Genomic DNA, 17,623 nt, shown 5'->3' on the forward strand with positions numbered 1-17,623 from the left:
AATTCTTCATAACTTCTAGCATGGTATCTTAATAAAGAATAAAGTTCTTCTCTTTAAAAAATCTGCTCTAAGTAGATTTTTCCCCTGTTTTTTTAAATTAAGGATCCCAGCAGTGGTATTCTGAAATATTCTCTTGAATTTGTGCATTTAAGTTTTATTGCAGTGGTATAGATGAATGCTACTGTTGGTATCCTTAAATTTTATTTCTGCTCACCAAGGTTAATCATGATTGTCTATATCTTTTTTATAGTAATCACTTTTGAATTGTGTTCAGATATGCAGTTTCAGGTGTAATCATCAGAGCTGGTTAGTCAGGCATTCCAGATAGTGGTTCTTTTCAGAACCTTTTTAAAAGGGTTGGTTAACTACCTCAGTAGCAGAGGATTGAACTATACCCTGTCTGTACTGTACATAGAAAATCTTTGTAGATAAAAGCAAGGCTTGTTAAATATGATATGAGGGTAAGATTTTAATATACCAAATGTAACATTCTTAGTTGCCTTTAGTTTCAGAGGCTTGTAAGACTTCCTCATGACCATCATAACAGGCCTTGCTTTTGTCGTATTTTGTGGCTGAAAAAGCAGCCTTGCTTCTTCAGATATTGTAGTTATTTGGATGTATAATAGTTTAGCAAGATGTTACTTTTGTAAGACATCAGATGTTCAAAAAAAGTGCATCCGAACTTGTACTAAATACTGCAGTGTCCCTTTATAAAAAGTCAGACTAAAACTGACAATTGTACAGCAAAGCCTGACATTTGGATATTTTGAAGTTTTTTCATAAATCATAGAAATTAGTATATGGCTGTAGTTTAGCTTTTTAGGTAAAAGGTATGTTTCATTAGTGCATTTCTTACTGCTGATCACTGTAAACATGTGAATCAGCTTTCCATTTCTTATGCAGGTCATGATAACTCGTAGAGTAGAGTACAATCATTTGTGCTATGTTTTTTAATTTTCTAAAGCACCTTGATGACAGTGAGTGTTCAGTGGTGAAGCATCCTCTATTGAATCACCCTCAAAATTTTTGCCAAGTCCTAAATTGATAGCTTAAAGTCAAACGTGAAATTATAGTTTAACTAGGACTTGGTGTAAAGGAATCCCATCTCCCCTTCCCCAAAGGGATACTGCAGTTATATCACATACCTAATAGGCACCACGGTGAAGATCAGAGCTTATACTTAATTAAGGTTTTATACACACCAGTTCCCCAGTAAATGCAAATTTAACAAGAAAATTAGACATGTCATATGTTCAAAATGCTCATGGCAAACAATCATTTTGCATTCCTGCAAATAAAATTGTTTTATACTGTAAGCTGGAGGCGAGTGTAACTTATTTTTGTAATAAAGTTTTTATTTTTTTTATGTGTCATTAATATAAATGTGTGTTAGTGTAGAAATCTTCTGGTTTAAAAACTTAGAATTGCACACATTTCAGTATGTTTATTTGTACTTACATAATTTTAGAATAGTGGTTGCCAATAGTCTGTATGTTTCACATTAATTGGTTTTTTTGTTATCTTAATAAACCATTTTAGTATGTTGTATGTCAGTTACTGGGATAGCTGGGACATAGAGTGTAATTTAAAATTTGTCAATAAGTATTCATTGGAATATATGTAAATGTGCCTTGCCGGTTATTGAAACTTAACTACAAAATGAGTATGGGGTGACAAAAATTAGTTCCTGGTGCTTAATGAAACTTTCTGCCACTGATTTTATATATTACCCCGTGCTTTTTTAAAGTACATCTCTCAAATCTTAGTGTAAGTTTGAGGGCTACACAAAACATTTACATTTCAGTCTAACATAATGAGTATAAAAGGTTGTGGAAAGTGGGTAAAGTAAATGTAGCCTTCAATAAATTTGAATCTCAGTGTAATCCTTGGTGCTGGCATTTCCCAGTTCCAAGGAGTTAAGTGATCCCATCTAAGAGGCCATTGCCATGCCTATTGGCACTTTACTGTCATACCATTTTTAAGGGACACTGTCAAGGTGTTTAAGTTAATTCTCAGAATTATTTGTTGGGATTTTTGGACAGGTTTGTTTGATTTAAAGTAAGAATTGCATTGTCAAAGTTAAAAGACAAACACTTTTGTGAATTCACAAATGTGTTCTGAAAGCAATTAAAATATGGAGCTGTGGGTTTCCAAGACTATTTGGCATTCTTAGTTTGAGGATGTGGGAGGGGAAACCGATGATATAAAGAAATGTTGAAGAATTTGATGGTTATAGTTAAAGAAGGGTAATGTAAACAGTGGTGATGAAATATATACACACTCAAGTGAAATTACTTGACAGTGTTCATTTGAATAACTTTGAATTCAAGCCATTATAATTTTAAAATTAAATATCATTTGCACTGTTCTGATAATTGGGTGCAGTTTTTGAGCAATATAATCAGAGCTAAATATGCATGTAGTGATTAGTGATGTGAACAATTAAGTTCTGAGAAGAAATACTAACTGGTATTTTCAAACTTAAATTTCTGTAGTAAAATCAGTATCAAACTCTTATCAGAGATCAAGGAAAACAGGCAATGCATATAAACATACTTTTGAATGTTGTGTGGCCTATAAAGCAATAATGCAATTTATATGGAATGTCATGGGATATGAGAAATGGAAATGCAAAAATAACTTATCCTTTAGTAAAAATGTCAACATGTTAAAGGGGGAATGTTAACTAATGTAGGTTATTGCTATTTGTGATTTGTTTATGGGTTCTTGGCTTTGACAGCTTCAAAGAGTGGATAGATGACAAGTTAAAAATTTTTGTATATATTGTCAAGGAAAGGATCTTAAATCCAAAAGTCAAGTCCCTTCCTTGGGGTGAAAAATGTATCCTTAAAGCATTCTGATTGTTAACAAGAAAACTTGAGTTAAGTAACCAAAACAGACGCAAGATTTTGTTTCTGCAGACTACTTGGCAATCAAAAGTGATTATAAATTTAGTTTTACCAGTTTTCAGGAAGTTGCTTTTGAGAAAATTGTGTTATATGTATTCTCCCAATCACGCTTTTTATGGAATATTTTCAGACATTGCAACTGAATCAGATGTTAGAAATGAAGGGAGAATTGAGCACAAAAAAAGCTGTTGCACACTCATGATTGTAATTGTAGCGTCATGAGAAACTTTTCTACCGATTACTGCAAATCTAACTTAAAATACAAACATTTTCCTCATGATAAAATAGGAACAACATAGAAATGTATTGATGGGGTGAGCTGGGGTAATCAGTTATATATAAGATATTTGAAAGGACTTATTTAATGTTAGGGTGAACATCAAGCACATTCAGTACAGTTTTTTTTGACTGCTGAGCCAGAAGTCACCGTTGATCAGAAACATAGCAAAAGATCACCACGTGTTTACAGAGGATGATGACATGTAGTCTGTATCTTAAGGGGAGGAACTGAAAAGAAGGGCTTCATGCATTTAGGAGAGGGAGCTAACACTAGAGTAAATGATTCTTTGGTTCTTAAAACTTTCAAGGATTACCCACCATAACCATCTTTTCCCCAGTTATGTATACCATAACATTTTTATCTGACCATAGGAGTTCAGTGGTGGGTATAAAATTAACAAAGAACTTAAGTAGCAAATACATGAAAAAGACTTATGGGGATGTGTTTTAAGGTGTAGTGTTACTCAGTGATCATACCACTCAACAGGGCATGCCACTATCCTAAGATGCTAATTATGAACCAATGCTCACAGACATTTTTTAACTGGGCAAATCAATAGATGGACTTTTGGAGTCTGTCACTTTTTAAAAGTACTTAAGACATAAATTCTATTAACACCAGTCTGCCTTCAGTAATATACCTAAAATATTTTTCAGGACTAGAAGCATTCAGTTGGAAAAAGTCTTTTTTGCAAAGGCAAACCAGTATTACTAATGCTGAGGGTCAAAGATTAGGTTTTTAATGATATTAACAGTAGTCTGATAAACATTTAGAAGTCTGGCATTGAGAAACAAAAGCTTGTACCTGACTAGTATTTTTATTTAAGAAATATTAGTTCTGTTAGCTTATTTAAATTGTCTTTTACATTTATTTATCCATAGAATTTATATTTATTTCATTCCTTACATCTCACTGAAAACTGTCTGCAGGATCTTTGATTTGGATTAGATGTGTGAAGTACTGTCTTTTGCCAAAAACCTCAAATTACCTGTTCTTTTCAACGTAGTGGGTTTGTGCTTGTTTGGAGATCAGTTCAAAAACTATCTGTACTATCTGTACTGCCTCTGATGTTAAGATTTTATGTATAGCATAAGGAAGCTAGCTCTGACTATATTTTCCTAAGAATAAAGACCTATTTTTGTAGCATGTCTTAGGATCTCCAGGAGTCCAAGAATTATTGTGGGTGTCCTCCATTTCATCATTTTTCACTTAACTTTTAAATAGACACTTGGAATATTTAGAGATCTATCTTTTGATATCCGTACATTCAAAGTAACTAGCCAATGGTAAAAACAAAATCCCCAAGATGTCCCCATTTTCAAGCACATGACTGGGAGATGTATAGACAATGCATTGGGTTGGTCTTCACTTAATTTTAATTGTGGAAATACTCTGTGGTCACATATATACCATTGGATTTGATGAAATTAATGGTAATTTGGTTCTACTTTTCTGGGAATGTGCCCTACCATGTAGTGTTCTTCCATTCTCCATCACTGGCAAAAACAATTCTGAAGATTTGGGAGAGGTTGAGTTTTGTTATAAGTAGTTCTGGAGAGGGGAATAAACAAATGATCTGTTTTAATCAGATGCACATTTAGGTGACTGTGCAAGTGATGTTAGGTAGGTGAACTCAGCTTAAAATACGTTTATTAAGCTAAACTGACAAGCTGTTATCAAAGAATGGGGGACTTGTAAGTAAATTTGGGGGTTTTCGGCTGTTAGTCACAGGGTTTGGTGGGGTGGGGTAGTAATTTTCACTTCTTCAAGGACAAGCCTTCTTTTACCAAAATTTATATTCATTAGTGAAAACAAGCTTTTGTCATTTCAGGACAGTCATGGAAGTTTGAATAAGATGGGCATGGGAGAAGTCCTAATAAGCCATTTTGGAAATAGTGTGTCCACGTGTTACAGATTCCTAAATGTGTGTCTACCATAGGCAATAAACTTTATTGATCAAAATAAGGTTATTTTAGAATAATAAGCTTCAATGACTGTCTGATCTTTTACTTTGTCAATAAAGTTTTCTAAAACAAGTTATAATCTGAGGGGAATTATAAAGGCTATCTGTAATGCTCATGAATTATTTGCCTTTTTTAGGCTTTCAGCTGTGTTCTGAAAAGATTTCTTCTGACACAATTTCAACTTGTTTTGGAGAGCATTTTAGGGAATTGGCATCTTCTATCTTTTATGAACCACAGCCAGTTTTTGCTTTTTCAGGGCAAAAGAGCAAAGGATTTGGTGTGGAAAAGCCACTTACCACACATTAAGAATAAGACCACAGCTTGTTGATGATAATATAAAATGTAGAAAAAATCTTGTAGATTCCATGTGGTAAAGTCAGGTCTTAAAAGTATAGAAACACCGTGACATACCAGAAGAGTTCCAACTTATCACATCCTATGGTATGGCTCATCTTATGGAATTAACTTTAAATGAGATGAAATTTGAATAATCATGGGATTTATGTAACCATAAGTACTGTCATTTGAACGAACAATTTACTAAAAATAGGTGCATCTATATCATGACTAATGAAACCCTTATGACTTCACTGAGAATATCTTTAATATGTCATCATTCATATCAATTTGTTAGTTTAATTGGAAGACTGAGGAATCAGGTCTTTAAAATTGCTTTAAGTTAACATTGTGAAAAATTAAGTTATTTAATATTTATAATGAACTTGGAGGAAAGCCGGATATGAGCAACATGTCAAAAATCATCTAAAAAAATTGGCAGAACGCACTTTTTATTTCTACTCTATGTACACGTGTATGTAATGTAGTTTGGGCAAATTTAGTTCATGTCTTTGCATTTTCTTGAAACAGTAAAAACTCGCATAAATTTGCAGAAATTGAATTCTTAGGATTCATTCCTTCAGCATTATTAAGGACGGGTGCAATTCCCTCTAGGCACCCTAACTTACTTCACACTTATTTATATGCAGAATTAAAACATGAAAAAAGCCTTTATTCTAAAATTACATCATAGAACAAACTAATAGATTTATTTCCTGAAAATCCATTTAGCATTTAGGAGAACATCAAACTTAGGGGCACAGCAAGCAGATACTGAAGTTGTTCAGTTTCTTTGGCTTATCTTTGCTTACTGTCTTTGATCAGTCTGTTTAAATTACTACTACATACTTTTTATAGCCATTTGATTTCTTTATATTATTTTTAGAATGGAAGCTCCTTGAGGGCAGGAGAATCTGAACTAATGGTGCAAGGCAGGCATTTAGTCTTTGCTGAATGAAGCTTAATTGGGACCTAACTTGAACAAGGGAATCAAATATTTTGAACCACTTTATAATGTGGAAAGCTTAAAAATTAATGAGCAGAAAATGTTAATGTTTAAATTACGATCATGAAGATCCACATTTAAATTGTCTATTTGACATTTTTTTTTTTAAATGATAAAGTTATCTTGAAGTTGGGAACAGTCTTGTGATTTATAGACTGCTTTGTGTTTTTTATGTCGGTTAGTTAAAACAACCTTGTGTGAAAGTTGCTACTATTAACATTTCCTTATTTGAAATTAGAGGGAAAGGGTGTTCCTAAGTCATCTTTAGCAATGTATCTCAGGAAATCTTGCCCATCAGTTTTCCTTTTTTGCTGATGTTTAGTTTAATTCTGTGTCCCTGAATGAAACAGTGTTGATCTACGAACTTCTGTCTCTATGAGGAAGGGGTAACTAATTCAAGATTGAATTTCTGTTGTGTTGATCAGTAAGAGTCTAGTTGGTTTTGAGTCAATGGAGTTTTTATAAGGTTCTTTTGATAGCAGTTGGAAGGTAATAGGGTAAGTTACAGTGCTTGAGGGAAAAGCTTGAAGTCTAGATAACTAAAAAATAAAGTCTTGAAAGCAGATATTTGTAGGAGTAATCCACACTGCTTACTATAACTTAAAAGAAATGGTAACATACATAGTAAATAGCGTTATATTTACCTACCAATTGGCAGGTGATTGAAGTTGAAGTTGAATCACCTGAAAAGGGAGGGTCTGAATTTAAGGTACTGTCTCACTGAGACATATATATTTTATATCAAACTTCAAACTAGGAGGTGAAGTTTGATGGGTAAGGGTAGTATTTATGCTTCTATATTCTTAGTTGGCCTTCTAACTTGTTAGTACTTTAGAAAAGTGTAAGAAGATATGTATGTGGAAAACGTTCAAACAGCACAGGATATGAAAGCCTATTTCTCGGCCCACATCCCAGTCCACTCCCAGAGACAACTCCCCTCTAGTTCTTGGTGGTTGTCTCTTGCACCTCTTTTAGTTTTCTAAATTTAGGAGTTTTCATAACTCCTTGTAAGGAATTTAGCTTTCTCACACTAATCCTGTTCTTTGTCCAACTATTTTAAATTCAAATGGTTACCTTTATTACTTGAAATGCATTTTATCCTCTGCCAATTTGGGATCTCTCTGCTCCTCACCATATAAGATAAGGAAACAGCACACTCAATACTTCATTTTTGTTCCTTCATCTCCCTATTCCCGTTAGCTGTCTTATCTTTTCTGTTCTCGGGTTTATACACACTTTATGACTGTTATACCTTGCCTTGACTGAAGATAACCCAAACATAGCATTTATGATGCATAGATATTTAGATTCTTAGATTCATAGATAACTATTTTTGCTAAAACCTGTGCCCTTTAGAGGGCAAAATTCTGAGGTACAGGTAAAATATTCTTTTTATGATCCATTATTTGTTTAGATTAATGCCATTACTAAAATATGAGCCATGACACTGATTTTTTTTTTCTCTTTGTTTTCTTTTTTTTTGTCTTTTGTCTTTTTCCGTGTCCGGCAACGGATCGCAACCCTCAGTGTTGCCCCCGCACTGGACCGGGGACCGGCAACGGGATTGCAACCCTTGGTGCTGCTCCCGCGCCTCGCTCAGCCAGTGAGCGGGAACCGGTCTGTATGTGGGATCCGAACCCTCGGCGGGAGCGCCGCCACACTTCCCAAGCGGCGCACTATCCAGTGCGCCACCGGGCCGGCCCCTTTCTCTTTGTTTTCTAATTACCTTTGTTTTGTTACTAGAAGAAAAGGTGTCATTGAACTCTTCTGGTTATTTCATCGTATTTATTTAGTGCTCTGTACTCCTGTCATCTGGTATTCTTTTTTTCCATCCTATTGCTGGGTTTAACTGTTTCTCTTTAAATTTTTTTATTTTTCTTTAATCTGAAATGCTGCACACCGTGGCAATCCATAAGTGCATTTCAGGTGTCACTGTTTCTTAGATTCCATAGCTTCCTTTTAGATTCAGCTTTGTTCTTGCTGCGGTATGTTTTCAGGTAGTATTTTCTGAAAGGTTAACATGAACTGTAAACAGTCTTGGGTACTGGAAAATGTCTGTTTCACCCTTGCTATTGATTGACAGTTTTGTAGTGGAGGCTAGCTGTAACATCATTTTCCATCAGAACTTTGGAAGCATTGCTCCATTGTTTCTAGTGGCTAGTGTTGCTGATAAGTCTGATTTAAATGCAGTTCTTTCTTTGTAGGCAATCTGCTTTTTTCCTTTGCAACTGTGGATTTTTTTCCCCCTTTTCACTTGGTTTTTTAAAAGTTTTGACCCTGCATAGGTTCTCATTATTTTGCTTTTAACTTGAAGTCACAAGGGTTTCTTTGTTGCTGAGAATTTTGCTTTTCACTTTTTTCCCCCAAATTTTCTGTGTTTTTGAGCTTAGATTGGAAGAATTGGACTGCATTGGTTCATTGTTGTTCAGACTTTTCCTTATCAATCACTGTAGCTTTCTATACTTTATAGGAAAAATTACTTTCTTCCTTTCCAGTGCATGTGTTGACTTTACATTTCAGCAATACAGCAGTTTGTTCTTATATATGCACTGTCTTGATCACTCTTGAATGCTAAGTATTTTTAAAAGTTGTCAGTTCCTTATAGGATGTATTGAAATGGTGTACATTGCTTATTTTTGTGTGTGTGCGCTTCTGATTTTTCTTGAATATTTGGTAATTCCTTATTCATATTTATGAAAGAAGGATATTGGTAAAAATAATCTGGTGTTACTGGACCTGTTCACTGAGAAGGCTGATTGCAAGTTGTGTGTGTGTGAGAACATGAGGACTATCAGGCTTTATTTTTAGCATTATTAGCAGGGAGGCAAGCACGGTTCCCTCTTCAGTGCTAGAAAGAAGGGTGTGCAGTAGCAGGAGTCCTGACCCTTCCTCGGGTGTTCACTTTGAGGAGGGAGGTAGACCCTAAAAGCAGTTTTCCAGCCATAGGTCACCTAATTTTCTTTCCTTCTAGTCCTGCAAACCAGGAGGTCTTGCCTTTTTCTTCCCACTTATCAGTCCTGTGCAGAATGGCTCTTAAACAGAAAACCAGGATAATGCACACCATGCTGTTTGTATTTTACTACCACATTCTATTTAAAAATATACTAATAACACACACAACTCCCAGGAAACTAAAGAGGAAAATAAATCATCTTAAGCAGTAGACCTAGACCTTTTTTTTTTTTTGTGACCGGTAAGGGGATCGTAACCCTTGGCTTGGTGTCGCCCGCACTGCACTCAGTGAGTGAGTGCACCGGCCATCCCTATATAGGATCCGAACCTGCAGTCTCGGTGCTCCCAGCACCGCTGCACTCCCAGCGCTGCTGCACTCCCAGTGCCGCACTCTCCCAAGTGAGCCACGGGGTCGGCCCTAGACCTAGATCTTTTAATTAAAATTGGTGGACATTGGACACTTAATTTTTCGCACTGGTTGATGTATGAGGGGTCTTCAGAAACAGTTCATGAAAAGATTCAATTTTTCCACGAAGTGTTTGAAGTACCCTTGTATTCATAGGGCTTTCCCATGGTAATAAGCCTGATGTGGCCTATACATTTTTCACATAAACTTTCAAAGGTATAGGTTGCTGAAGTAATACACTGTATGTGCATTAATATAGTCTCATGATTTCAATGAGTTAGATATTTCCCTGCTTTCTTTTTTCAATAGTTCTAGGTGAAAAACAATAAAAAGAATTTTTCTTAGTTATTGAGGCCTTCAATGGAACGAATTATGTACACACACATATTTAACCTTTGTGGGCTTGAGTTTCCTTACCCATAAAAAGATGGTTATATTAAATTCTGATTTCTTTTCAGCTCTCAAAATTGTATGAAATATGGCTTGTATTTTTATTAAAATTCTGCCTAGAGGATTTTTTTGCTTCACTTTATTGATGCTTTTGTTGTGAAGGCTTAATTTCAAAAAATACAAAAAATGTTAAAAGTTAGATTGTTTATTCATTTTGTAATACCTTACATGTATGAACATTTTCTGGCACATCATTTTTGTGATACTTAGTTACTCTTGAGGGAAAGACACTACGGTAAACATTTCTCTTACAGTTAGGAAAGCTAACATTGGAAAACTGTTATTCTTTTCATAAAAGAATCCCACAAAACATTATATTAAATTATTCCCGGGCCGGCCCGGTGGCGCACTGCTACAGTGTGCCGCTTGGGAAGCGCGGTGGCGCTCCCGCCGAGGGTTCGGATCCCACATACAGACCGGCTGCTCACTGGCTGAGCGAGGTGCGGGAGCAACACTGAGGGTTGCGATCCTGTTGCCGGTCCCGGTCCGGTACGGGCGCGACACTGAGGGTTGCGATCCGTTGCCGGTCACGAAAAAAGACAAAAAGGAAAAAAATAAAATAAAATAAATTATTCCCAAATTCCCTAAATTACTGTGTTAATGTGCTAGTTGGGAGTAAACCTGAATTACATACAGTGAACTACTATATGGATCTACTTTTGTGGTAACAACTACATTTCTTAATCTTCAGAAATAAGTATTTAAGTCTCTTAATTGTGAAATTCTAGGCAAAACTCTCATTTAGTGTAATGTTAATATATTAACCTGATGAGGAAATATGAGGGTACTTCAAAAAGTTTGTGGAAAAATACAAAGAGAGGAAATAAAGAGTAGAAAATAGTGCATACCAGAGGCAGGGAAAGGGAGGGTGGTGAGGTCAGGGTAAGGTTGGGAGACTGGTATAAAGTTACAAAGTTGCAGTTAGATAGGAAGAATAAGTTTTGGTGCCCCAGGGTGACAATAACTAATACTATTGTATTATGTATTTCAAGATAGCCAGAAAAAAGGATCTTGCATGTTATAACCACAAAGAAATGATAAGTGTTTAGGTGATAGATATGCTAACTATTCTGATTAGCTCATTATACAATATACGCATGTATTGAAACAACATATACCCCATAAACATGTACCAAAAAAACCCCCCTAAAATTTAAAAGTTTAAAAATGGCATTAAAAGATAATACAAGGGCCGGCTCGGTGGCACACTTGGTAGAGTGTGGCACTCCTGCCGAGGGTTCGGATCCCATATAGAGACTGGTCTGCTCACTGGTTGAGCGCGGTGCGCGGTAGAGTGTGGCACTCCTGCCTAGGGTTCGGATCCCATATAGAGACTGGTCTGCTCACTGGTTGAGCGCGGTGCGGGCGGGACACTGAGGGTTGTGATCCCGTTACCAGTCACGAAAAAAAGACAAAAAGGTGAAAAAAAAAAAAAAAAAGAATACAAATCTTTCCATGAACTTTTTGAAGTACCCTTGTACAAGGCAATCTTAACTGCTAAATCAACCTCCTCAATTTTATTAATATGTTCTCTAAATATTACAGGGCCTGCATATAATCACAAATAGTGTAAGTGTTTTCTTAAGTACCAGTGATTTTTTCTTTTCTTTTTCCCCCCAGTAAATTTAGTTTGAAGCCCCAGAGATTTTATTATCAGACTGAAGCATTTTATTGCATCATTTTCTAGTGACGGTGGTGGTTTTGGAATGATGCCCCTTTTAAGGGTGTTCCCCCCCCATTAAGGGGGTTTTCCTCTTCCCTCTGTTTTCCAGAGCTGTTCACTGATGGATGCAAAATTATATATTTTTCAAAGGTTTACTGTCTGTGGCATTTATTACATTGAATCAGTCTTGAAAAGTTTACTTGGCACTTTGCTGGTTCTCGAATCTCTGACCCACTCCATTCTCACCTGTCCCTATTTCCCTTTTTCCCTCTATACTTGTCTCCTTGTTCTCACCTTACATTATACTTCATATCACATCTGTGTGGATTCCTGTTTTAATATCAGGGCTTGCTTGATCTCTGTGTTATGTGCAGTTCTGCATTTCAGCTGTCCAGTGCACACAGTGTTCTTCTCTGTCAGCAGTTATGTCTGGTTAATTTCTCTTATCACAACCGATCACACTTAATTATTCACTGTTACTGAATAGGCCTGAAATGCCCTCTCTGCAAGTCCTACCCATTCTTTAGGAAGTTCAGAACTCCTTGTCTACAAATACATTAAATAAATAAACGACCAAATTTCTAAGTGTTACATTAAATTATACTGGCCAGCCATATCTAGCTCTAGAGTCTGACAGCACTGTCCAATAGAAATACAATGCAAGCCACATATGTAATTTAAAGCTTTCAATTTGGCTCATGCTCATCCTTAGAGCCTTATTTTCCATTTATATTGTCTAAAAACAAACTGCTTGCCTTGTCTTTCTGTGGCTTACCTCACATTTCTGATGTTATGGAGTTCTACCCCACGCCCAGCCAACCCCTCAGACAAAAATCCTCTTCAGTCAAAACATCTAAAATCTCCTTGCTATAGGCACATTAGAACTATCAACAAATATCACTGAAGAACATGTACAGTTTGGAGAACATTACGATAAGAGTCCTGGCTTTGCCTTCTGGGGGACAAATAAAGCTATTAGCTGATTTAGAGGTATGTGATATAACTGAGAGTCAAAAAGCAATTTATCAGCCTCTGCTTAAAGGTAACTTTAGGAGCAAAACCATAGTTGTAAAAACATTTGGCAGTATTTGAAACAATCTGGTATTTCTGTATTTTGCAATAGCAGAAGTATCTTCAGAATCATTTAAATTATTATGCTACCTTTCCAGTTCACTTTCTGGCAGTGTGAGTGTTAATTACAACTTTCCTGTCCTCCACCATGATAAATAATACTTTCATATGTTGCTTTATGTAGTGGAAAAAAATGAAGCTATGCACATTGGCAAGAGCTGAACATGTAAATAGTCTTAAACCAACTTAAGAGTAATACATTGTGTTACCAACATTTGAAAACACAGAACTTGAAAGGAATATCTGGATAGGATGTTTATCCTACGACTCTTAACTGAAGCTACTGAAGCCCCACAAAAATTGCTTTGATCCTGCCATCAGTGTTTCTGTGAGTGTTCTTAGGGAAGATTTCTTTTTAGCTTCAAGAAATAACTGACAGAGAGAGAACCATTTTAATTATATATGTTTTTGCCTTTAACAGAAAATAGAAGTGATAGAACTACTCTCTGAATACCTGGGGATAATAGAGTTCTTAATTAACCTGAATATTTGAAGATATGTCTTGAACTGTTTCACAAAATTGAAGAGTGTAGGCCATATGACTTTCTGATAATGCTTAAAATTCAGACTTTTAGAATCTTGTGTTCGTATGAGTTAAGGAAACCTAAATTATGATAACTGTCTTTGAATATACAGGGGAAATGTTTCATTAAGTTTTTTTTCTATTAAAAATTTACAAAATTATTCAAGATTTCTACTTAGATATACTGTATTGAGTTTATTTTCTTATACCTTACCAAAATAGAAAAGTTTCTTTTTAAAGAATGTAAAAATTGATTTTAATTATTTGGTAGCAAACTTAACTTAGTAGAATTAGAACTGAAGTACCAATACTAGTGATTTTCACAATTCTGAACCAATCCTAGTTGCATGATGGTTTATAGGCACCATATCAAAGTGCTTTAATTTTTATATTTTAGGAAGTAGTTAGTAGTAAGAGAAAGAATTGCAAACCTTCTACAACATATTTTCAGGAGTTATTGAAGTCAGCTGAAGTATGCTTAAAAATCTGAAGTGATATGGTTAAAACATTTTTCTTTTTATGATTGGAAACCATTGTCTCTATTTAACATAAATAAGATGGAGTGTCTTACTTAGTTAAGGGATAACTTTAAAAAGTAGACTAAGGCATTGGCCATCATATACAAGATAATGGTGGTAGTAGATTCTAAGTGCCTTTTTAAATCTTTAATATTTTTCAACAGGTGAGTATATTTTCAGTTTCCAAGCAGTTACTAGCTTACTAATTAGCATTTGCTGAAGTTATGATCAACTACTTCCATGAAAGTGAGGTTTGAGTGGATGCTATTCCATTATTACTTAAAAATGTGATAAATGAAATGCTTATTTTTTTGTTGGTGCTAATGTAATGAGACTACCAAGAATTTCTTGATCATAACATAGCTTTTACCCAGGGAATACATGTAGTTGAGCCACAGGTTCTATAAAGTTGTAGTTCTTTATATCTTCCCAGTGAAGGTTTTGCCCTTGTTTACAAAAATAAAATGTGAAAATAATAACTGTATTTTAAACATCACAAGCCCCCACTCATAAAAAATTTCTTAATGTTCCTCTGTTTTGAATTACATAATTCTCCATTGTAATGAGTTCCTTATTTAAAAAAAAGGAAAGAAACATTTCTTGAAGAAGAAAAGGCAGTTCATTGGCCCCTTTAATGGGTGTTATGTTCAAAGGTTGATACATAGGGTAGGATGCAGGAAGAAGAGGGTGTCATTAGCAAAATTTATTTTTTCTTTTTTTTCTCCTATCCCTGGATGGGCATGAACCATGAAACGTAAAATTAAAGCTATAAAAATAATATTAGGAATGCCACAAAAGGTAAAATATGACTTTGAAAATGCCTGTCCTGGCATTCCTTTCTCGATACATCCTAGGAGGCATTCAGATTATAGGAGGCCTCAGTGAGAGGGAAGGACTGAAATGGCTCACAGGAGTAGTGTTATCTGTCCTTCCCTTCTTAATACAACCACGCCATACATATAATGGCATTCAAAGTGTTAAAATATGGTTTACATTCAGAGTCATCAGAGTTAAGTGGGCCTAATTATTGGGATTCAAGTATTCAGCAGTAACTTTCAACTTCCTGAACCAACATAAAAAGCTATTTGTATAGTTTGCAGGTGGAGTGGGGAGAATCAGTTCACGTGGAAGCAGTTTAGATAACTTTGCCTAGTGCTTGCATGACTTCTGAAAAGTAAATGAAGGCAGAGATAAGTCCTGTTTGCTCAAATTATCTTTCTACAGGCCTTTCCAGATTCTCACCAATTGAAAATTTCTCTTTCCTCATTACCTGTCATCTTTTTAAACACTTAAAAACTTTTATATATAAATCTGCCCTGTATCCTACATTATTTCTGTGTGTGACTTATCTCCACTAGATTGTAAGCCTTCGGAGGTCAGAAGAATGCATCTAAATTCATTGTATGTGCCACCACATCTAGCACAGTGCCTTACACTTACTTGCTATTCAATAAATAATCATTAAAATAATGGACATAATACTGGATTGCAGTTTGATGTTTATGAGCCCTTTAGATAAATGCATTTTGAATATTTTTCCTTTTTATAGTTTCTAAATGTACCCTGGCACACATGATCATTGTGGCATTTATAAAAAATGTAGATGTTTAATTGTACTGACTCTCCATAGCTAATGTTAGAGTCTAGAGCAGCACTGGCTAGTAACATAAATTGTATACCTCATACGTAACATCAAATTTCCCAGCCATATTAAAGTAGAAGGAAACAGGTTTTTAGTCCATTTCCAAAATATTTAATATGTAATCAAGTTTTAAAATTGAGGTATTTTATATTTCTGTTTTCATGGTTAGTCTTGTGTATTTTATACTTACAGCACATGTCTGTTCAAACGAGCTATATTTTAAGTGCTTACATGTGTCTAGTGGCTGCTGTATTGCACAGTGCAGGTCTAGAACTTAAGGACAGACAGTAAACCTTATAGTTGCCTATAAGGTATCTTAACAGCTTTGACTTCATGTCAGTTTCATTTTAGTTTATTATCCAAATAAAAGCTAATTGGTTTAGCTGTTTTTTGTCATGTTCATAAATCCATAAAATTTGAAAAAAAAAATTTGTATTAAGCATTGTACAAAGATATTTAACAGGCACTTTCCACCAATTTAATCTTCCCCAAAACTTTATGAAGATGATGTCTCTGTTTTAGAGTTGACAGTACAGGTGCTGAGATTGATGAAGTTAATCTTGCTCAATGACAGGTTGCTAGTAGGAGGTGGAGTTGGTTTCAGAACCAGGATTGGTTGTGGATATCCCATATCCCTTCTAGGAAGTTCAAATCTTTTAATACAAGGTTGAGAAAAAAATTCAAGCTCTGTCTGTTAAAGTGGATACTAGACCATAAACTTAAAATATTTAATGAAATAAAGGTTATATTCATTAGATGAGGTCTGTACCAACAAGAATTTAATTATCTTTCTTGCTTTAGGTGTGCATTTTAAAGAATTCCGACAGGCATTTATTTTTCCTTTCCTTTTCTTTTATTTTTTGGACCGATAAGGGGATCGCAACCCTCGCACGGTGTTGTCCGCACCATGCTCAACCAGTGAGCGCACAGGCCATCCCCATATAGGATTCGAACCCGTGGCCTCGGCGCTCCCAGCGCCGCCCTCTCCCGAGTGAGCCATGGGGCCGGCCCTATTTTTCCTTTTCTAAACGTAAGAGCAATATAGAAATTTAAATCGTCTATTGTCTAGTTAGCTTACTCTAATTGCCTCTGCTAAGAAAATCATGGGAGAGAAGTCTTAGTTGGGTGTTGTAAAGACACCTTAATTTGAACAGAACTGAAATTTTTGTCTTTAAAATATAGTGACTCTTGGTGAAAAGTTGGACAGTAACTTCAGAATAAGTCTTTAAGGACGCAAAAGTTTTAAGCAATAAAAAGCAATATAACTTACCAGACAAATAAGTTACAAAAGTATAAAGCACTGAAGTCCATAGTGCACGTGATAATCTGTAGATTAATCCACATAACCTTTTATACTTAAGTATAGCACTAGTATGGTCATATAAACGAGGCGTTATAAGTAATTCAAAGATGCTTAAACACTACAAAAAGTGAAATTAATAAGTGTTATGACCTCAAGACATTTTTAGAAAGTGCTAAGCTTTCCAATGATGTTACTTTGTAGTCTTTTTAAATGGTTTAATCACAGATGGAACAGCATGAGTGTTTTGGGGGTGTTAAACAATAATACCTAATGGTGAGGATCAGTGAAATGTATGCTTTTATTTACCTCTGTGGAATTGGTACAACAAATCTACAAAGAAATTTGACAGTATGTATCAATGTTAATATCCTTATTCTTTGACCCAATAATTGAAGTTGATCCTAAAGAAATAATTAGAAATGTGCATAGGTTTATGATCAAGGATGGTGGTAATCGTAGTATCCATGAATTTAAGTGGTTAGCAATAATGGAATAAAGCATGGTACGTTTTTTTTTTTTTTTTTTTTTTTTTTTTTTTTT

General features: G+C 35.2%; 2 protein-coding genes across 5 annotated transcripts in view; both read left to right on the forward strand.

Annotated features, from left to right (window-relative positions):
* Positions 1 to 5,206, forward strand: part of SYNCRIP (synaptotagmin binding, cytoplasmic RNA interacting protein) — a 32,319-nt gene extending 27,113 nt beyond the window's left edge. For 3 of the 4 annotated variants that reach the window (XM_008579827.1, XM_008579824.1, XM_008579826.1), the window contains one exon: positions 1 to 4,338. This exon is cut by the window's left edge. The gene's annotated coding sequence lies outside the window, so the exon portion shown is untranslated. Of the gene's footprint in view, positions 4,339 to 5,020 lie in introns of those variants that run through there. The other variant, XR_551034.1, reaches the window with a different exon arrangement.
* The window catches only part of SNX14 (sorting nexin 14), a 115,071-nt gene that overhangs the window by 243 nt on the left and 97,205 nt on the right, over positions 1 to 17,623 (forward strand). The gene's annotated exons all lie outside the window — the stretch shown is intronic.

The sequence above is a fragment of the Galeopterus variegatus genome, unplaced genomic scaffold (genome assembly GCF_000696425.1).
Source record: "Galeopterus variegatus unplaced genomic scaffold, G_variegatus-3.0.2 Scaffold1963, whole genome shotgun sequence".
In the NCBI taxonomy this organism is placed as follows: Eukaryota; Metazoa; Chordata; class Mammalia; order Dermoptera; family Cynocephalidae; genus Galeopterus; species Galeopterus variegatus.